General features: G+C 44.6%; 1 long non-coding RNA gene across 2 annotated transcripts in view; it reads left to right on the forward strand.

Moving 5' to 3' along the window:
- Nucleotides 1–10531, forward strand: part of LOC140217407 (uncharacterized) — a 44497-nt gene extending 33966 nt beyond the window's left edge. Inside the window, exons 3-5 of one of the 2 annotated variants that reach the window (XR_011893972.1) lie at nt 1587–1806; nt 4543–4659; nt 10418–10531. This is a non-coding gene — a long non-coding RNA (uncharacterized lncRNA). The remainder of the gene's footprint in view (nt 1–1586; nt 1807–4542; nt 4660–10417) is intronic. The other variant, XR_011893971.1, reaches the window with a different exon arrangement.
- Nucleotides 10532–14943: the final 4412 nt, after the last annotated feature.

Raw genomic sequence — 14943 nt, forward strand, 5'->3', positions numbered from 1 at the left:
CTCGCAGATTATCTACACGCATCTAAACCTACTGACACGAAAGCTTACGCCCAATCTATTGCTTATGTTTCAATAATACCTGAATGAGCGCATACTTCAATCAATGCGCGGAAGCATGGGTGAAGACGCGTACACTAAGACATGAATTTGCGAAGCTGAACGTTTCATGGCAGTCCAAGCAGTAAGCGAGGGACTAGCGACTCTACGCTACAAGCTATTACAAAGTACAGAACATCTACTTTCGAAGCCTTGTACGCAACAAGAACACGTTTGTCGCTACTAGGCACACCACGGGCAAATATACAGAAGATAAACAATTAGATAGTCACCGCACCGAGAAACTTTACTGCGTCAGAAACTTTAAAAGCCGCTGCTTCAGGATGTTTGCCAAGTAAAAAACGAAGATCATAACACATGGATCTTCATTTAATTTAACAGAAGAAAGCGTGGCCACCTTGGAATATACCTGTAGCCCCGCATTTAGTATAAGCATTGTATGCGCTGGTCACGCTGTGTGCACAGAAGTTGATCAGCTAAGAAAGCGCTTACCTGTCCGCCAAATCTGGGGCCTACGCTTCGTGTTGTCCACTCAGTCACCGTCGACAAATCTGTTGAAACAAAGGTTTGCTGCGTGCCATCGGGCATCATGCACATCGATTGTAAACAAAGAAGCAACGGTGGCAGCTGGGACAAGCAATGCACCCGTCACCACGTGATCAAGCATGGCGGTGCCCACGGGATCGCTGCGAAAAGTGTGCATATTTTTGAGCATAAAACGTTTCCTGAAAGAATAATTTTGACTTATCCCTGGATTCCATTTCAGACTAAATTTCATGTCTGAATCCACCGCGATTCATTCGGCCACGAACGAACGAGTAATATATACACCTACTTTTACTAGTGGGATAACTGGATATTTTCGATCCACAACAGCGAACACGTACCACTTTCACTGCAACGCAACAAATGCGAATGACTGCGTCGCTCTGTTACGAAAAATCATTTCCAAATGGTATATACACTTACGAATCCCATTTATTTTTTGTTCAGTACGATAGCAGGAGCCTTTATATTCAGAAACCAATTCACATCGATTGTGTGCAGATTGCGTGAGGCCTACTTTAAATTTCAGTTCACGAGATCGTGCATGATTCGCGATTTCACGGCTGCTGAAATATGCGCTTGACAGGTGCACAGGCCAACCCTGTTATTCATATTTGTGTTGGACAGTGCACGTTACGACTTAGCGCGCGGAGATTGCGTCAGATAACTTCAAAGGTTGACGGCCAGAGTGTAAATTTTGAAAGTGCTGATGCTGCTCCAGTTGGCGAGAACATATTAGCTCAGATTCCAAACAAAGAAAAAAAAAAGTCTTGTTTTTTTCTGCTCTTTAGGACGAGACCAAAGTATAGGAACCACCAGTGGTTTTGCACATCAGGGAATCTCGTGAGATGTATTAGACGCCGAAAATATTTTAAAATATAATCTTTTTAGCAACAGCTTCCGTCTGCATCAGCCGCCGCGCCAGCGACATTGGGTAAGTTGCGCCGCTGAGATGACACCTTGCGCGCGTTCCTGTTACGCAGCGTCCATCTTATAGTAAGCCAGAAGGGGTATCCCGACCAAGAGCCGCAATCAAGGTACGTCGCCAAGATGCCGACCAACAAAGTTATCACATGGTTGGTTCGCTACTACGCGAGGAAGCTGACAATCGACTCGGGGGAGAAGGTTCACGTGTACGAGCACAACTTCCTGGCACCTGCTCGGTTTTGTGTGAAAAATTTCACGGTTTACAACATCTTGATGGTAAGTAGCCTTGTGGCGTTAATTTTACACGACTCTGCTGCTTTTCATTCTAAGTGTAAAGTCATAAATGGACAGGACACATCATTTGCAGTTAGTCGTTCCCGCACTTAAAAGGAGACATAAATTGATGTTATGTTCCGTCAGTTTAACTACGCTGTTTAATTGCATCTATGGACGGAAGCAGAATCAGTTTATTCTCGACGAAAACTGAGATAATTTCACAAGTATATACGGAAGGAGATCCCGTACTCAGAAACTGAACTGGGATCTCCTGTGCATGATAAGAATAATAAATTATACAAACAATGACAACGTGCAAAGTTTATCATAAAAGCTTTCAGGAGACAAGACATAAATGAACAGAAAGACAGCAGGCGAATGCATTAAACAATAACAAGGCTTTGGATTAGTCAATAATAGGGGAAACTACAAAGAAAGCTTATTAAAAAAAGTGAAAACGAAAATGGAAAATAAATGCGGAGAAGAAATACAGACAGTTAAAGTTATATATAAAAACCGTAGTACACCGAAAAAGGAAAGTTGAAGGAACCTAAAAGAAAGTTCTTGAGTTGTGCATGAAACCTGTGAGCTTTCAGCACTATTCAAGGAAACTGTAATGTGTTCCTAAGAGATAAACCTGAAAAGTATAATGATTGCTCGCCGTAGTTGGTACGAACGCAGGGTAAAATGAAGTTCATGTTACCTGTAAATGTAGTATTGTTCATATTATTAAGGAATGTCTTTGGTATCATGGTTACTGGAATATCATTGTTTAATGACCTAAAAATAAAGTGGCCAGGTCACATTTTACAAAATCAGTCGCATTCAAAATATTTGGTGCATGTGAAAACTGTTTCGCGATAATGCTAAGAGGTGCAAATGTAATTAGGTGAATAGTTTGATTTTGAATTACTTGCAACTACGTTAGTTCACTGTTCTCTCGAACGCACAACTGAAAATATTGTGTTACTAAAATTGGCGTTGTTTGCGGTAAACACGTCCGGGAAGAACTTGTTACGGCGCTTCGTGCCTCTCGATGACTTCAAAAAATGTCGTAACGTTATCAACGTGTTGGTGGCGCTCATGCAGCTGGCGCTAGCGAAGCCGTATGGCGCTTTGATTTCGTTGGGTGATTCTGCGCAACGTTGAACTATTCCACTACGCAAACCGAAGGCGCATGAGCAGAAGCTCGCACGAGTTGCGGCTCGCATTGACCAGATTAGCACAAGGTTGCGCTGCGCGTTCAGCATTGTCATCTTCCAGTTGAAACATCGCCTTCTGGCGCACATTGTCCCGAGTATTTGAGATATTGGTACCTATACACAAGAGCACACCTTGTTGCTGCGCCCATCTTGACACTTTGTTGCAACTCACTATGCTTAGGACCCAGGAGCAATAACTCCCACTGTACGAGCCAAATTGCTTCAAAGGCTCGATCAAATCTTGCAAGTGCCAATTGATCTGGCAGCGAATATCAGCGCATCAATCACTGCCAATACGAGTGATTTATTATTTGTCTTTAATCGTATTGTCTATGGTGGTGGACACTTAAAGTTTCAGAGAAATCGTTAGAACCCAGTTCCGCGGCTTTAGTTCTTATTTCGGTTACTGATTTAACGTCTAGCTTCGCTGAAGTTTTCGAAGACTGATTAGTTGCGAACACCCCTGAATGTTTGAGTGCTCTTTACCAGTCCTTTTACTTTGCAACAACAGGTGTACACAGATGGAAACAATACATTCCTTTTAGTGCGAAAGCTCTAGTCCAACTCCTAAGGTCAATCTCGGCGCGCGTGTGACCTTCAACCGCCGGCGCGCAAGTATGAAGGTGTGACGTTACGTCGCGTGATCCTCTCTGGAGAGGCGTCGCCGCTGTGCTCGCTCAAGCCTCGCCGCTGTGTAGCATATGACTAGGCGAGTGTTTAAAGGGCTAAATAGAGGGCGACGCAAAGCGAGCGTGCGCACACGTTACGGCAGGTTGGCGAGAACGACAGGGTCTATAGTTCGGCCGACGGTTCGACACGTGCAGCGTCGAACGACGCTCGCCTGCTCGTCTATAACTTCGGGCTATAAACGCGCTTGAACGGCTGTTTCGGCGGTGCTTGGTCGCTCAGTCTCGACATGGGCGAAGCAAGCGCCTGTGCGATTGCGTAACCCCTTCGCCGCAGGCGCCAGGCCATAGAGAAAGACATTAAACAAGAGCGGACACTTCCACAGAGCCTAGCAGCCGAATTGACTGTAGTGCATCAAAGCGGGTGAAAAATGCCTCCCGGTTTCGGGCGCGCGCGTTTTGAAGGCTATCTGGCACGCGTTGCGCCCACTGCGCTAATTGATGCGGTCTCTTTTTTTTTTTTGCTTGTGCTGCTCAATCGCGCGTGGTGTTGGAGTGGAATGGTTTCACTATGTATTGAAAGTGGTTGCGAACTATTTTTACGACCCTGAATCGAATCTGTGACATGCGCAATTTTATAAGTTAGACGCAAGACACCTTGTAAATGAGGAAATGTCTATTTCGCTCTATATAAATGCTCGTTACGGGCTTTCTGTGCATTCATACAACGTTGTGGCACCAGGTAATTAGCAGTAGTTCCCGTATGAAGCTTCACATGACGACGTCAGCCGAAGAAAGTAAATTACAAGCATCTGTCATTTTCGTACTTATACCTTATAGGAACACTGTGTGTAGAACCGAAACGTGCGAAAGTGGTGAAGGAAGGAAGGAAATCATTTTTATTAAAGGTCCTGCACTCCACGAGGGCTTTGGGCTCTCATGGAGTGGGCGTCTCCCATGACGGAACCGGGAGGTTCAGTTTCCTGGCGGCGTCGTGGACCTGCTGGAAGGCCCAGAGTTGGGAAGTGAGTTCTTCGCTCCGGATTGTTTCTTCAAACTTGCGCTTGTCCGATTCGGAGTTTATGTGAGCTTGCGAGCACGGCCAGAGTAAATGATAGACGTTAAGGGATGTATTGCAATTGGTGCAATAAGACTTGTCGTAGAGCTCAGGCATTTTTATTTCAGAATACTGCAGGCCATTGCTTGGCCCAAGCAGGAAGCACGTAGTGGTGTAGTCTGTTTTGCATGGGGTATGTGTCTCTCTGTAGCATTCTGAGTGTAACCGCTTGAGCTCGAGTGAGCAAGCGGTGAACGGGAAGCGGTGAATGGGCAGCATTACAAACAAAAGCAATTCGATTTTACATACCTGGAGCAGGAAATGCCCCACTCATCCCAAACACTAACAATAAAATATAAAGAAAAAATTATTTCCAAGCATTCCTCCATTCCCAGACATCGTTTTCTGCACTTTCGGAGCACAAATACACGGGCGACTGCGCGTTTGCGAAACAATTTGGTCTCAGCCCGCGCGGTAATATGCTACATACAATGAGGTGGCCGCAACACTGCTCTCAGCCAGATCACGCTAGACGTTGACAGAATGCATTCTACTCGCACGCAAGAAAAATGCGGGGGTGCAAAGCGTTTTTTTTTTTTCAGTTTTCAGAAGACAGAAATTTTGAGTTCTTTGGGCTCCTCAGCGTTATATCTTCCACGTTCTGCCGCCGAAAGCAACAGAATTCAGTGTTACCACTCTTGGCAATCGCTCGTCGCGTCTTTGACAAGCGTGAGTACCGAAAGAAGGTGCACGTTGTGGGGACACAGAAAGCGTCACAAACTTGTGCCAGCAAGATTCAATACGCGCGAAACTAACTGCGTCACAAGGCCAAGCTGCCGCTTTTGACTAAGTGCGCCACAACACCGGGCGCGGCCACTGTGCTTGAAAAGTGCCCCTAAAGATAACGAAATTAGTTGCAATACTGTTCAGGGTCAGAGAAGGCGCCAAGACTTGTCCAAGCAAGATTCATCACGCGCGAAACTAACTGCGTCACACGCCCGAGCTGCTTTTCGCTAACTGCTTCACATCGCCGGCCGTAGCCACTGTGCTTAAATAGTACCCTTAAAGGTACCTAAAGTAGTTACGATAATGTTGAGGGCCCGAGAAAGGGCCAAGACTGGTCCCTTTGTCCCAGTAAGATTCAGTACACGCGAAACTGCGTCACACGGCCGACCTGATTTTCGCTAACTGCATCGTAAAGCTTAGTGCGGCGAGCGTGCCTAAAATCTACCCAAATAAGTTACAATAATGGTGACCTCATAGAAAGCGTCGCAGACATCTGCCACTACGAATCATGAGCTCAAATTAACTACGCCTGGAAGGCCGAACTGTTTATCACTAACTTGCCTACAAGTCTCGGTTCTATTACGTAAAATCATAAATTGCTTAAAATGCGCCGCAGACTTTCAAACAAAATTTCTCGCCTTGCCGTAGCCAAATAGTGCAGTGGTGCCGTGTCTAGATGCAGAAGGAACGCAAGAATACGCCGGGAGTCCAACAAACAATGCTAAATAAAAACAAATTCACAGTTCCGCCGGGAAAGCAAAGCACCGATTGCAATAGCTAATTGTTGATAGCCTCTTAGCCAACGCCGTAGCAGAAGTCGCGGTTATGTCCACTGTGTACGGAGCGGCGGGCGAGGATGACATCGGGCCACCGTAGCAGCCACCGGAGAACGCCCCTCCTGCCTCGCGCGCCACCGGAGAGGGCACGGATCCGGGCTGCGTTCCACGCTCGCGCACGCGAGATTGAATCACGTTCGCCGGCTCACCCACACATGCATTCACTCATACGGAAACTCACGGCGACGGCAGAAATCCACTTGCAGTGTCCATATAATTGCTATCGCAAAAAAAAGAAAAATAGGCAGACGGGTCGCTGAACAGGCCAACGCTCATATCTACAGCCGCTCGCTTCGGTGGCGTCTCTAGCGGATGACGCATGCATCACGCGTACCTGGCGTGCCGTTAGCTTGTTGCTCGGTAGCGCAAGAAAAATACGTCACAGAGTATAGGCTCATTTATACGCAAAACTTTTTTTAACGCGACAGCGTTAAGGCGCTCGTGTCGCAGAAAAGCCGGTGTCGTCGGCGTCGGCGTCTGCGTCGGCGGCGTTGGCCGTGAGCGATAAATCCCAGCAGGCACTTCATGAATAAAAAACAACTTGCAAGATGGGCTGGGTGGGAAGCGAACCAGGGTCTCCGGAGTGTGAGACGGAGACGCTTACCACTGAGCCACGAGTTTTTTTGTTTGTTTATTGCCTGACTTTGACAAAGAAAGAACAGCAATAGCAATACACAAAACAAGACATAAAATATACAATGAACACGTAGTATTGACATAAACAGCCTGGTAGGGGGCTGGCAACGCCACATCAAAATTCATTTAGAGCCTTCAATGGCTCCACCCTTGACAGCCACTCGGGGGTATCGCCACCGGCCTTCAAAATCTCACTGAGCCACGAGTTCGATGCTTCAAAGCGGTACAAAAGCGCCTCTAGTGAACGCGGTGTTGCCTTAGAAACGAGCTGTTTCTAAGGCTCAGGCGTGCGTCGCTTGCTCAGGAGCACATTTCGTTGTCGCGCCGAACTGCGTTGCTCGACGCTCACCGCGTCCGATGCGGGGCGCGTAGTCGCTGCGCCGTAGCGCGTCTTACACCCCTTGGCGGGTCGACGGGAACGCTGTCGCGTTCCACTCTTGCAGGCGAAGCTTAAGCGTCCTCCAATCTTTAGATTTAGCGGGAAAGAATAAAAGAAAGAAGAGAACGTCCGTAAGTTCATTTCGCATTCTTTTTTTTCCGATGAGCGCGTCAGCTAACGAATGGGGCTAACAGTAGGGGTGACCTGTTTCCTGTTGCCAGTTTTCGCCGAGTGTCCCCTCTTGTTGAATTTCTTTCTCTATGGCCACGCTGTGTCCGAGCACCCTGCCGATATAGCTCGACGGGAAGAAGCACTGAAGAACCGCGTCTTCTAAAGCTTAACAGAGCTTTCGGTCGTATAGCTAGGTTCAAGCCACGATGAATCGCAGCCAATTTTTTTACCGTTGCTGATTTAACATCAAGTTTCGCTGAGCCTTGCAGAGGATTAATTAGCTGCGACCACCAGTGAACGTTTGAGTTCTCGTTACTAGTCCTTTCATTTGTGTAGTACACTTTTCCACACTTGCAAACAATACAGTTATTTGTAAAGTTGCTGATTTAACCTCTAGCTATGCTCAAACTTTAGAATGATTATTAGCTGCGACCAGCTAGGAATGTTTAAGTGTCCCTTTACAGTTCTTTCATTTCGAAACAACAGGTTTCCATAGTTAGAGACAATGCACTTCTCTTTATACGGTCACTGATATAGTGACTAGCTTTACACAACCTTTCAAAGGATGCATTAGCTGCAACTACCAGTGTAGTTTGAGTGCTACGAATTCTTTCATTTGGAAACAACAGATGTCCACAGCAGGAGAACCCACCGAACTTGACAAGATGCAAAGTTAATGACAGAATGGTTCGCAATCACAGTACACGCAGCGGCCGCCGTCAAGGTTTCTTGCCAATATTATGAAAAATCTTCGCTGCAGTGCTGATGAAGACGAAGGTGATTTAGCGTTCGCGAGAACGGCAGGAAACCACGAAAGACGCGATGCCTGTCTTATTTTCCCTGAATTGGGCGCACCCAGTGATTAGCGTTTGGGAGTTCTTCGTGCCCTGTGTCAAATGGGACAGGACTGCATTAATTAATAAAGGAAAAATGAGACATCCACCCGTTCGCAGCAATTGCTACAAGAGAAACCGATGCGGGTTCCTCGAAAGAAAACGCTCGGAGTTGAAGGAAAATTCGTCCTGCTCCGGGACTCGAAACCGGGGCCACCGGCTTTTCGGGGCCGCCACGCTACGATCTGAGTGAACCAGGCGGCTTGCAGATTGCAGGGCGAAATTGAATTTGTCAACAACTCTAAGCAAATGCAAGACTTTTGACGTACTAGTTCTGCGGAGACCCGGAAGGTGGAGAGAAGTTGTTCTCTCCACCTTCCGGGTTTCTTCAGTACTTTTACGTCAGGAGTGCAATATGTCCTGAAGCCGAATTGCATGGTGAGGCAACCTCTTTGAAAAGTTCCAAAGCCAGGACAAGAGGGTAGCTTACCAATTTTTTTCGCTTGCGTTACTTTGTTGTCTATTACCGGCACTCTTGATGCGCGTTCGAGCCCTCATCGTGCGTTCGCTCTAAGGAGGCGCATGCGCCGTTCGAGCGCGGAGGGTCAGTGGGTGTCCAAAGAAGCGGAATGCGTCTGGATGGATAAAATAACAGAACAAAATGAGCGTGCCGTCATCACTCCGCTTAGCCGGCTCGCTGGCGAAGCCAGGATTGCGTTCTAGGTTCCGCTGTAGTCATCGTCGTTATGAGCATGCGTATTATAAGCTCTCTAACGTCACTGCTCATCTGCTGCTTGCATGCACTGGTATGAGCGGTACAGTAACAGTAAACGTTAAACTAACGTTTACTAATATTTCACTAGGCTCTAACACTCGCCAACTTACTCAACGATGATGCATCCCGTGTATCGTGGAGGTGTGACACGTGGAAGGCGACTCGTGCCGCTACTGACCGTGCCAGCATCCTGAGACACCTTGTTGAGGCCAGGACGCAGCGACTTTTTGGCTAATAGCCCTTACCTTGATTGCTACGTCACGTGAATATGTTGCACCCGCGTGTAGTTGGAGCGCCACCGCCGAGTTCAAGCGCAATCCTAGCTTTGCTATCGCTATCAGTGCTTCACCCTTGGGGCACAACTGCAAATGCATACCACGCCTTTCTGTTGTTACTTATTTTGCCATTTCTTGATCTTCCTTTTTTAAGGTAATAATCATCGCTCATTTGTCTTGTTGCTCTTATGTTCGAGGGAGTTCCACTTGGAGGAATAAAATGGCAAAAGTAGAATTCACTCTGTCAGTTAAAGTCATAATGAATTTACATGTTTAGAGGAACCATAAAAAATTTCGATAGTACCAGCTCTACTAAATTATACAATACGGACTGGCAAGAGCTGGAACTGTTGGTGGTCAATATTTGTTAAATGCGGGCCGCCCACTGCCAATTAACTACGGTGCAAGACACCGCTGTTAAGGGAGTTTGCCACTCGCTGGCCCCGTTGTTTGTGTCCTTGCCTTCAATGATGCGATGAAGCTGCCTCGACCGGGCATTCAACTCTACTCTCTGATACACCACAGTGGCCGTTGCCTAGTGTCTCACTTTACTGTTCGGGGACATAAAGTTTAATTTTTTATTGAGATTCTATGAAGGCCCACATATGGTCATTACATAAAGGGTGTTACAATAAGTCAATGATAGCTACAGTACACGCATTTAGACAGATAATAATTTTAGAATAACATAAGAGCACAAGCGAAAAAGAAATGCAAAAGCAGAACAACAAACTCAATGTGTACCTAAATATAAGACAACACGTTCAAAATCTTCGAGACCGATATGACCATTAGAATTGGCGCGACAAAAAAATCGAGGTTACTTAGAATGCATAACTGAATGGGGAAACGAGCCTCGAAACACAGATTCTATAGGAGATACTAGCATGTATATTTGTGTTTTGTTTATGTTTGTACATTTATACAATGTTTCTGCTTTGGAGACAGACGGCTCTACGTACTTCTTGAATGATTATTTACTTAAGCGCTTTGTCATTCTTTACCTTGGATGTATTTTTTTTTTTCTTGTTGCAGGTGACGAGTTCAAACCTGTAAAAATATAAATGTTCCCCGTACCGAAGAATGCCAAATGTATTTCATTGGTTAGGGAAAGAACCACAATAAACACATTTCTGGTTATTCTTATAACACTCTATAATGTTTCCGTGCCTTTTGCACTTATCTTAACATCCACTTCTGTATGCTCATGCTCAGAAATTTAGGGCGTTACCTGTTTGGTTATCATCTGCCCAACCTCGCGTAATTGCAGCAGCATAACTGAATAGGCCGCATCTTGTAAAAATGATATTTCAGAATGGCGCCCGAATTTCAATAACATTTATTTAGGAAAGTCGGGAGGGTACATACTTTTATTAACCTGCGTATTTAAAGAACTTAGTCACTACTACTTTTCTGCCTTATAGAATAATTTTGGTCAGGAACGAAACACCATAAAAACGAAGTAGGAAAGCTACCAGCAATTGTCGTAAATGGTGATATTATTAGAAGGGTGTTCCATTTGAACGTTGCTATCTGAAAGGTGATGAAACACAGGTGGACTGTTAAAATGTAATTTTATACGTGCTGTCCACTGAATTACGCTGATTCAATGAAATAATCAATCGATCACTCGTATAATAAATGAATAATTTCTTTAGTGTGCCAGAAACAAACAATGTATCGGTGCTAGCGCATATACCGGATATATGACAGTGGCCACACTGCTTCGGAGTAAATGCCGGATTCTGATGCAAGCGAAGCAATCGGTTTGCGCAGCCTTATTGTTTTTAGTAGCTACGGTGACGCAGAAGTAAAGAACTACTGCAGGGAGGCGGAGGACAACTCAGGGACGCCAGTTCATTTGGTTGCTGACATTTTCCATGAAGACGAAGGGCATCTGCGAAGCGCGATCAGCTCAAATAGACGAACTTGTAGGAAGACGTTGCTTAACCATGAGAAAATACAACTTATGCAAATAAATTAGGTGTGGCTAGAGTGACGGCAATGATACAAAGAACGGTCACTTTCGCGACAAATGCCATCTTTGGCAACATTGTGTCGCAGTCGTTGTAACTTTCTCTATGTGCGCTTAGCATTGCTTTCGGAACACGATAGAAGCGTCTCGTATGTTTGTCTGGACGTGGTAACCTGGGGTCGCATTCTGTAGTGGTTCACAATAAAAGCGGTTCTATATGGCTGCTACGCAATTCGGAGAAAGAGAGCTGAACGTGGCGGCGCAATGAGGCCAATCGACGAGCGGCGATCTGCCGGAAGGTAGGCTCATCATTTTTGTCATCGTTTGGGACAATATACGCATTGAAGGATGTTGCTAGTTCGAGAAAGCATATTGATTTGTATTACATGTCGCACGTTTATTTCCTGTAACAACTGTGAGCTTGAGACGCGGACAGTCACTGGTGGTTTACTTTCATATTGCGTTGTTTTATTCTGTTGTTGCCAGGTGGCATGCCATACTCTCAGAGATAAGGGCACTATCTTTGGGCCTAGGCCGCGGCTCCGATACCATTTTGTTTTGCCTAAGCTGAGCTTCCTAGGGCGGATGATTTCGACTAGAATTCCGACCAGATATACCACTACCTAGGAAATCTTGCCGCAGTCAAGAAAGCGTTCCTTGACTGCGGCTTTGTCCTGCGCTGTAGTGGAGAATCTCACCCACACTTTTTTCTTCCCCACAACCATAATGGCACTCGCGGTAGCTGTAATGATGCAACTGACTGACGGTTGCCAAAACCAAATTAGTTCTCCGAAACCACCACCAGCAGGAGGTCATTTCGAATCTTATCGTTACTACTGACCATGTAGAATGTCTTGCTGTATGTTTGAAATCGTTATGCGTACCTGTCATATACAGGCTTGCTTGTGGCAATAAGACATCATTTTTCAAATTTGTGGACGAACTAGTAAATTACTTAAATAACACTCGTTCAAAGTTTCTTATAATGGTAGACTTGAACCTTAACCTGTTAGGGAATGACCATAATACACGGGAGCTGAAAAGCCTAATGAATACTTATGCGTGTGAACATCTTATCAATTAAGGCACAAGTATTACGACGGATAGCGCGACCTTGTACGACGTTACCGCCATGAACGCGCCTTGCCCAAATGTTTTCGCTGGTCTCTTGTCACTGCTCATAAGTCATCAGCTATCTGTTTTGATCCTTACAGGTGACGAAAGATAAAAGTACGAAAATGCGTGAGAGTTAGTATAGGGATTTCAGCCCAAATTCTTTAGCACTCTTCCGCTCTCCTATTGTGAAAGCGAACGGGAACCGACATTATTGTAAAACGATAAAAATCAAGCATATAACATTCTTTTTCTCTCAGTTTCCTGCACTGCTACGAGCTGGCCTTTCTTATAAAGATTAGAAATAAACTTCAAAGAAAGAAAATTGAAAGATTATGATTAGGAAACCGTAGATCACGCGCCTACTTCTAATAAGATTGTGGTCAAAAATAACGCATATCGTTGTTTTATTAAGACGTGTAATATGTAAAAATTTGCTGAGTTTAGTAACTTTGGAAAGCACTTATTGATCTCACTCCAAGAATGGCGTATCCAAAGTTGTCTCTTCGACTCAAGGTATCCTAAAAGACGAGGTAGCTGATACTGTACAAAACTGTCAATTCTTTCGTAGAGGAAAGTACACACCAGTTGTTCACAATGAATGCACAAGCTTATAAGCCATACAAAAAAGCGCTACTGTTAAATTCATGAATTGTCACCAAGTACGGAGTATGAAGTGACAAATATACGTAACCTAAAATATAACGCTGCCGCAGGATACAATAATATCGAACCAAATGCCGTGCAACATGTCATGGACACTATTTACAGCCCTCCAGCTTATACTCTCTGAGCACAAACTTGTGTGCACTCTGGCTTTTGCTGTTCCCTCAAATATAAAACGTGATGCAACACATATACCGTCATTTAGTAAGGCAAATCATGGAGCCATTATGACATATCTCGTTCACGTATCTGCCAACTTTTTATAACGGTACATGAATGAATCCTGAATCGATGAAATATGAATCCATGAAATATGGGTGCAGTTCAAGGCGAATGCCAGGATTTTTCACTGATCATTTTATTCCCACCGTAAGAAAACACACTAAGAAACAGAATCCATGGATTACACGTGATGCTATTCACCTAAAACGCAAAATCAAACGCTTAAGAAAAACGAACAAGACAAGTATGATTCCTGACTATCGCGCTCGTTTAAACTCTCAAGTCATTAAAGAGTAAAATAAAGGAAAATAAACTAACATTACTGCAGTAAAACACTGAAAGCGTTCATTAAAATTTTACCCCACAAGTTTTGGCGATATATAAGCCCCCAACGGTCAGACAGTACGGCAATATCCACTATAGAAATAGGTGCTGACTCCTTCAACACTCACTTTCAGTCAGTTTTTACGCATGATAACGGCTCTACTTGGCTTACCCTAGGAAGAGTATGTAAAAATACACTGATAGATTCTCCAACAATATCCGAAGCGAGAGTAATCACACTGTTGTTAAAAATTGAGAAAAAGACGTGATGGACCAGATGGATGTAGAAGTATGTTTCTGAAACAATATGACGGGCTTATTAGCATATACCTCTGCTTAATATATAAAAAGATCACTAGACGATTGTCGCTTTCCAGCTGAATGAAAGGTGGCGAAAGTTATTCCAGTGCATTAATCGGGTAGTGCTTCATCTGCGGCTAAATATAGGCCCATATCCCTCACATGCACGTGTTGTAAATTATAGGAGCACATTATTCTAAAGTTCATGACAAAATTTGTTGAAGCCAATAACAGACTCCATAGAAAACAACAAGGATTTCGCATTGGCTTGTCGACGGCTACACAACTGATCGAAATAATCCACAATTTTGCACAATGCCTCAATATCCAGTCACAAATTGACGCCATTTTCTTAAGTCTGTCAAATGCCTTTGATCAAGTATCCCATGTTAAACTCCACTTTAAGCTTGCCGTACGTTTTCGTGAAGGACCACTGATACGCTGGATATATAATTACCTCAGTGACCGCTATCAGTTTACGCAGCATTATGAGCGCACCTCGCAATTAGTGCGCATTGTTTCTGGAGTCCGTCAAGGGACAGCTTTAGCTACGCTTTTGTTTCTCTTGTACATATATGGCATTCCAAATGAACCCGATGTAAAAATTCGATTATTCGCGAATGATTGCGTGCTGTACTCAGAAAAACAGGACGCTAGGGATCACGAAAGACTGAACAATGCTTTACGATAGATAGCAGAGTGCTGCAGCGGACGGCAAAGGACGATTAATTTAGGCGAAAGAGTTTTTTGTGTCGATAATAAGAAAAAATGAAAACTTGACTATGTGTACTCTTTGAATAGCATGAATACCCGAAGTGTGACTGAATACCGGTACTTAGATGTTTCAAATACTTTTGGCCTAAATTGGACTGCACATGTCCAGAGCATAACCAGCAAAGCAATATCCAAATATTTTTTTTTAAGAGAGGCCTGCGTCACTCTGCAAAGGATACAAAACATT

Source organism: Dermacentor andersoni, chromosome 4 (genome assembly GCF_023375885.2).
Source record: "Dermacentor andersoni chromosome 4, qqDerAnde1_hic_scaffold, whole genome shotgun sequence".
Taxonomy (NCBI): domain Eukaryota; kingdom Metazoa; phylum Arthropoda; class Arachnida; order Ixodida; family Ixodidae; genus Dermacentor; species Dermacentor andersoni.